The following is a 6,942-nucleotide window of genomic DNA, read 5'->3' as shown; positions in this document are numbered from 1 at the left end:
TGGCCGCGAAGGCGAGGCTGGATCTCCTTAATGAGCAAAGGCTTAGGGGAGATGTCGAGAAAGCGCTCTTGGCCGAGAGAAAGCTTAGGAGGACGCCGAAAAGGAGGTCCTGCCGAGAGAGCCAAGGCCGAGGCTGCTGCGGCCGAAGTTGCAAAGTTCTTTGGAGAAGTGTGACCTTGTTCGAGGCATGCCGACCTTTATCTCCAAAGAAAGGAATGAATTTAGGGGCAAATTTCAGATCCGGGGAAGGTGATCCGGAGCAAGGAGGCCATCATCGGCAAAAGGAGGGACATTGAGATGCTCCAAACCAAAATGCTCCCCGACCTGTGTTCCGATTCCGGATCCGCCAAGCTTGTTGCAGGGAAGTAATTGAGGAGCTTTTTCCTCTTGAAGGTTCCTTTCCGTGGGATGATATGATGACGATGTTTGACGATAAGCTCAAGCTAAGGAGAAAGCCGTGGAGGAGAGGGTCAAGGAGGCGGCGAGAGTGAAGATAGAGCAAAAAGCGGCCGAGGAGGCGCGGCTATCGCCGAGAAGGCTAAAGCGGCCAAGGCGAAGCCGATTGGGCAAGGGCGATTGAGGCCGCCGAGGCTAAGGCCGGGCGCCGCCGAGGCCGCTAAGGGAGCTACCGGGTTGCCCCTTGAAGAAGGTCCGCTACCGCCGCCGATGGCGAAGCAACGGCAGACATAGGGAGATGATATCCGTAGCCTTTTGTCTTTTGGTTTGTCCTTATAATTTCTTGTAATTCGTTGAACATTTTTTAATAAGAGCTCGTTTCTTCTGCCTCCGGCCTGGCCGAGGTTTTTACCTTACCTCTTTTTCTTGCGCTAGTATTTGAGCCTCAACTGTACTTTTAGCGTCTCTGTCTTCGTCTGGGTTGTCTCCTTACGTTATTAATTGAGTGTCTCTTTTGTTTCCGCCTCGGCTTGGCCGAGGCAGTCTAGAGCGCGTATCTCAATCGTGTTAACGCTTCTGAGGCATTTTGATTGCTTTGCGAGTATCAATCGCGATGGTCGTGATTTGCCGCTCTTGTCGGTGTGACGGTGTGAGCCAAAGATTCGCTTCTTCATGAGGCGCCGTGGCGTCTACCACTTGGAGTGACTGCGACGCGCCCAACCTCCTGGGGTGACGCAGTGGCGTCTACTACTTGGGGTGATGCGACGGCGCCTATTTCTTCATGAGGCGTGGCGTCTACCACTGGAGTGGCTGCGACGGCGCCCAACCTCTTGGGGTGACTGCCGTGGCGTCTACTACTTGGGGTGATGCGACGGCGCACGCTTCTTCAAGGAGATCGCGTGGCGTCTACCACTTGAGTGACTGCGACGGCGTCCAACCTCTTGGGGTGATCGCCGTGGCGTCTACTACTTGGGGTGATCGCGACGGCGCCTATTTCTTCATGAGATCGCCGTGGCGTCTACCACTTGGAGTGGCTGCGACGGCGCCCAACCTCTTGGGGTGGATCGCCGTGGCGTCTACTACTTGGGGTGATCGCGACGGCGCCTATTTCTTCATGATCGCCGTGGCGTCTACCACTTGGAGTGATCTGCGACGGCGTCCAACCTCTTGGGGTGATCGCCGTGGCGTCTACTACTGGGGTGACTGCGACGGCGCCTATTTCTTCATGATCGCGTGGCGTCTACCACTTGGAGTGATGCGACGGCGTCCAACCTCTTGGGGTGATCGCCGTGGCGTCTACTACTTGGGGTGACTGCGACGGCGCCTATTTCTTCATGAGATTGCCGCTCTTGTCGGTATGATGTGTGAGCCGACATCTCGCTATCGATAAAGCTCGCCGCTCTTGTCGGTATGAGTGAGTGTGAGTCGGCGTCTCACGCTTCCTAGTGACTATGGGAAGAGCGAACATTTTGATGGAAGACTTGGATGATTTTTCATTTAGGTAAAAACATGCGTCGGGGTGCCCACAGCTGTTTTGGACACCTCCGCCGCTACATAGATTATTCCCGAGATTACCAGCGTCCTAATGGCCTGTCGAAGGCACAACGTCCTAGTCAGCCGCTAGTTACGTCCATGAGGTCGCCCTCCTGTTGTAAGGATAGACCTTTCCCTTTCTCTGATTTCTTTGCCACTTTGAGGGATTGCATGTTGCATCCTCTGGCGGCTATCTGGACGTTGACCACCTCGTCATTCTCGTCTTTGGAGACGAGCTTATGCGCTTCCCCCCGGTCCGAGACATACATCAGTGTTAGGGCCCGGATGGACATCACTGCGTCAGCCTCGCTCAGGGTGACTCGGCCTATGAGAACGTTGTAGGCGGACGAGCCGTCGATGACCACGAACTCAGCTAGGACATTTTTGGCCGCATTCTTTTCGCCGAACGTCACCGGAGTCCGATTGATCCCGGTGGTACCAGGCCGGCCCCGAGAAGCAGAAGTTTGTATAGTGGGTTGGTGCAGGGCTCAAGTCCTTGACTTTCGGCCGAGGCCGAGGAAGCACTCCCGAACATGATGTTCGTGTACGCCTTTGTGTCAATCGGGCACCTCTTGACCAGGTGGTTGGATATGTCCAAATTGACTACAAGTGGGTTTTGTGAGGAGCGATGACTCCTTCGTAGTCCTTCCTTCCGATGGTTATATTGGGGATGTTGGAAGCGGGGATCGCTGTGTTGGGCACAAAGTTGATGGCCTGATATAGCTCGTTCAGGTGCCGTTTGTGCCCATGAGCGGACCCTCCGTTCTCGTTGCCCCCGATGACAACATGGATCACTCCTATCCGTTCGAAGACGGATTTCTTACCTGAGCTGTCGGCGTCAGTCTTTTGGCCTTTGGCAACGTATTTGCCGAGGCTCCCCTTCCGGATCAGCTCTTCAATGGCATTCTTCAGATGCCGGCAGTCGTTGGTTAAATGGCCGGTGTGGCCGTGGTACTCACAAAGATCGGCTCGTGTCACCGTCACTTTTTGGCTTGGGGGTCTCTCCCACTTCTCGGCCCTCGCTTTTGCTCGGGGCAAAGACCTCGGCGGGCGATACGACGAGGGGGTTTTATCACCGTGCCGCCTCGGTGGTACGTTCCCGAACTTCACCCGCGCCCGTCGAGTCCTGTCTCCTGGCAGGTTTGTCCGACCGTGACCTATTATTCTCACGGCGTCTTTCATCGGACCGTGACCCGTTGTTGTCACGGCGCCTCTCATCCGGGTTGTCCTCCCGGTGACTCTTCTTTTCGGAGGGCTCGGCTTCGCTGGGGCCTACCCATGTCTTGTGATAGTCTTCTACCTTGATGGCCTGGTCGGCCATCCTCCTGGCGGCATCCAAGCTCAGGCCTCCGCACTTGATGAGCTCATTTTTCAAGTCTCCCCTTGGGAGGCCCTTCATCAGCGCGAAGGCCGCCAGTTCGGGATTAATTTCTCGAATCTGCTGGACCTTTCCATCGAATCTCTTCACATAGCTTCGTAGAGACTCGCCCCCCTCCTGTTTGATAGTTAGGAGGTCCGACGTCTCTACGGCCCTTCTCTTGTTGCAAGAGTACTGGGCTAGAAAGGCGTCCCTCAGGTCGGCGTAATAGTATACCGAGCCGTCGGGAAGCCCCTTGTACCAACTTTGAGCCATCCCATGCAAAGTTGTTGGGAAGACTCGGCACCAGACCTCATCGGGCTGCTCCCATACCGACATGTAAGACTCGAAAGCCTCGGCGTGGTCGGCTGGATCACTATCCCCTTTGTATGATAGGGGTGGCAACTTGAGCTTAGTTGGCACCTGGACTTCTAGGACGTAGGCGTTGAGGGGCTGTCTGACCACGTGTCGAACGACACGCGGCGATCGGCTCCTCGCATTCCTAATCCGGTTCCTCTCCTCGTAGCGGGAAGGACTTCTTCTTCGACTCGGGCTTCTTCTCCAACTCTGCTGAGTCGGACTCCTTTGGCTCCTTTGGGGTAAGCCTCGTTCGTGTTGCGGGGACGCTGTCCTCCCATGAATGCGGGGAGGACTTAGGTCTACCACGCCCACTTTGGGCTCCCCCGGCGACTTGGCTGGGTCAGCTTCTCCCAGTGCTCCGTTCAAATTTCTCGGAGTCACGTTTTGGGCCCTGGTCTCCTGGACGGTTTCCGCCGCTCTTGTCGGCGTGACAGTGTGAGCGGGCGCATTACTAATTAAGTCCAGGACCATTTTCAGTTTTGCTATGTCAACCACATGTCCCATGATGGTGACCTGATTGGCTGGCAGCGGCGTGTCCGGCGTTATTGGCATCCCGAACTCCGGTTGGATTACTCCGCCGGTGGAGGGCTGCACAACTCCAGAATTGTTGAAGGTATCATCCTGGTGAAATGGGGTTTCGTCGGTCACGACTGCGTCTTGTTGTTTCGACATCTTCTTGGCTTTTTGGGTGGGTTTTTTGTGTTTTTTTTTTTGTTTGTTTGGGAATGAATGTGACTAGCTTCTAGTGTCTTTCCCCACGTACGGGCGCCAATTGTTCCGGTGTAATTCCGGAGCGGTATAGTTACCAATTGTTCGGTGTAATTCCGGAGCGGTATAGTTACCACCCGTGGCTTGTTGAATGATGTCTTGAGTTGGATTCTCCTTTGGTCTTAATCGTTCCTCTCGGCCTCTCCTGCAACAATGAACGGCGAGGGCTTGGCTTTGTGCCAAGCGTACTCACTCCGACGCTCAAGTCAGTAAACTTAAAGGATAAGTCGTTACTTGGCTGAATGTATATTGTAGAGAGATAAGGAAGATATTACCAGATGAATAGTGTATTTAGGTTTAGTTGTGTATATGTTCAGATGCTTTCCTCAATGAAGGTTGAGGAGTATTTATAGGCTTTCACCTTTTGTCACGTAGTGGCCAAGTGGCCAAGTGGCTAGCAGGTGGAAAGACTGATCTACCCCTCGGCCGAGGGACCTATGGCAGGCCGGCGGGCCCTGTTGACTCACCGCCGAGGGGTCTTGGATGTGAGTACGCGGGTGTGTGTCCCGGCTGGCAGGTTGTCATGCCGAGACCCAGGCTGACCGGCCGATGGGCTGCATCGGCCAGGCTATCTAAGTCGTTGACTTGCTGTGGATATCTTTGACCTTGCTCAATATGTTGACTTGGTCAGCGGTGCAGAATATGCCCCATCATGAAGATTTGTTCAACTTTGAAGAACTCTTCTACTTCCTCAAAGATGTTTCTCATTCTTTGTGTACCTTGCCTTATCCTTTATCTCTTGGTGCTTATCCTTCTTCTAAACTCTCTTCTGTTTTACTTTGAAAGCTACTCTTGTACTCCTAACTTGTCCTTTGATTCTTGCTAATCCTCCCTTAACGCCTTTTGATAGTACTCTTTCTTTTGAGGAATGTTGACCTTGGTTGGAAAATTTGGCTTTGAGGAGATTGTTGTGTTTGACCCTTAAACTTGGTTTTGAGAGGATTTGATGTTGGAAAGACTTAGGTAGTGTGATGAGACATACTTGATGGTTCTTATACCTAGATCCTTGATAAAGTGAGTATATTTGATTGGTGGATTTTGTGTGTCAAGTGTAAGTTGCATTGGTTACTAAGGTTATAGAACTTGGCTTTGTTGTTTATGTTTGGGATACTAGTGATTAGTACTTGACATAAAATGGATGAAATTGAATGGTGGATTGAGGATATAGGATTGACTAAGTAAGTCGAGTTTTTGATTGGCTTCCATAATCGCTTTGGACATGAGAGTTTGATAATGTGTATAATCATATGAGAAAAGCTAATGGTGGGATTATTAGTTGGTTTAAGTGAGTGATAGTGACTACTACTTGAGGTATGGTATGAGAGTGAGAGTAAGTTATATTGTTGGGAAGTCTTGGCACTTGTTTTAGTAACTAGAAAGGATAATGGTATGGTTAACACCAATTGTTAGGTTAAAGAACATAGTTTCAATTTATGGTTTTAGGAACTTTGAGGTGGTAAAGCGTTGTTACAACTAAGACCTTGTTTCTTGAGAACTCGACGGTAAGTAAAGTTCTAGGAGGTCAGATTTGAAAGAATACATTTTGGGATGTAGATGACTATAATGGATTGGTGATGTGATTTGGTATTAGTTGGCTCTTGAGAGTTCTTGAGTTGAGAGAGACTTAGTATTGAGAAGAATTTGTTAACCCTATAGTTTTATAGACCTTGAGGTTGCATCAGAGTACTTGAGATGATGGGATGATGTTGTAGTTGAGTGTGGTTCCGCTTTTGGGAATCCTTAATAAGTAAAAGGATAGAGAGACTCGAGATCTCATTGATTTTTCAGACTTTGGGTTGACATGTTGCTACCTTGCCTTATAGGAAAACCTTGTGGAGTAATTGAGGAACCCTTCCTGGGAATTTAGAGCTTAGTATTCGGACCTTTGATTGGGGATTTTACCATTTTGAGAAACCCGTGGTTGACACTAGTTGGATATGAGTATAGTTTTGTTGGAAACCTTGACCTTAAGCTTGTGAAAGTTGTTTCAGGATGTTTGAGAATTTGGAGTGATGAGATCACACTTATAGTGGAGTACCTTGTTTCAGGGAATGGATTAGGATGAGGAAACATAAGCGATTTGAGGAAACCCTTGGGAGTGATGTGGTTATGAGTTTTGTTGTTAGGAAGTTTTCGGAACCGTTTTGAGTGATGTTGTTGTTTGAGATAAGAGTGTCTGGCGTTTCCTTGTTGTCTAATTTTCCCTTCCTCCTTGATCATGAGTGTTACCGCTCATACCTCTTTTCCTTACTTCATCATACTCCTCTCATAAGTTTGATGTTGGTAACCTATGAAACTCCATCTTTGACACTCTTTTAGATTTGACTTCAATTCTTGCCCTATGAAATTCATCATAGCTCTTTTGATTAGTGAAGTTTGGACTCTCTTAACTTACTTTGTATTTATGTTGTCTAAATTGCTTTTCATTTCATACAACTTCTTAATTTTAAAGCTACCATTTTCGATTCGTTGTTAAAAGTTTATGTTACTTTTGCAAAACCTTACCTATTTTAAAGATTTGAAAATGA

The sequence above is a fragment of the Silene latifolia genome, chromosome 10 (assembly GCF_048544455.1).
Source record: "Silene latifolia isolate original U9 population chromosome 10, ASM4854445v1, whole genome shotgun sequence".
In the NCBI taxonomy this organism is placed as follows: Eukaryota; Viridiplantae; Streptophyta; class Magnoliopsida; order Caryophyllales; family Caryophyllaceae; genus Silene; species Silene latifolia.
This window is presented reverse-complemented; position numbering follows the sequence as displayed.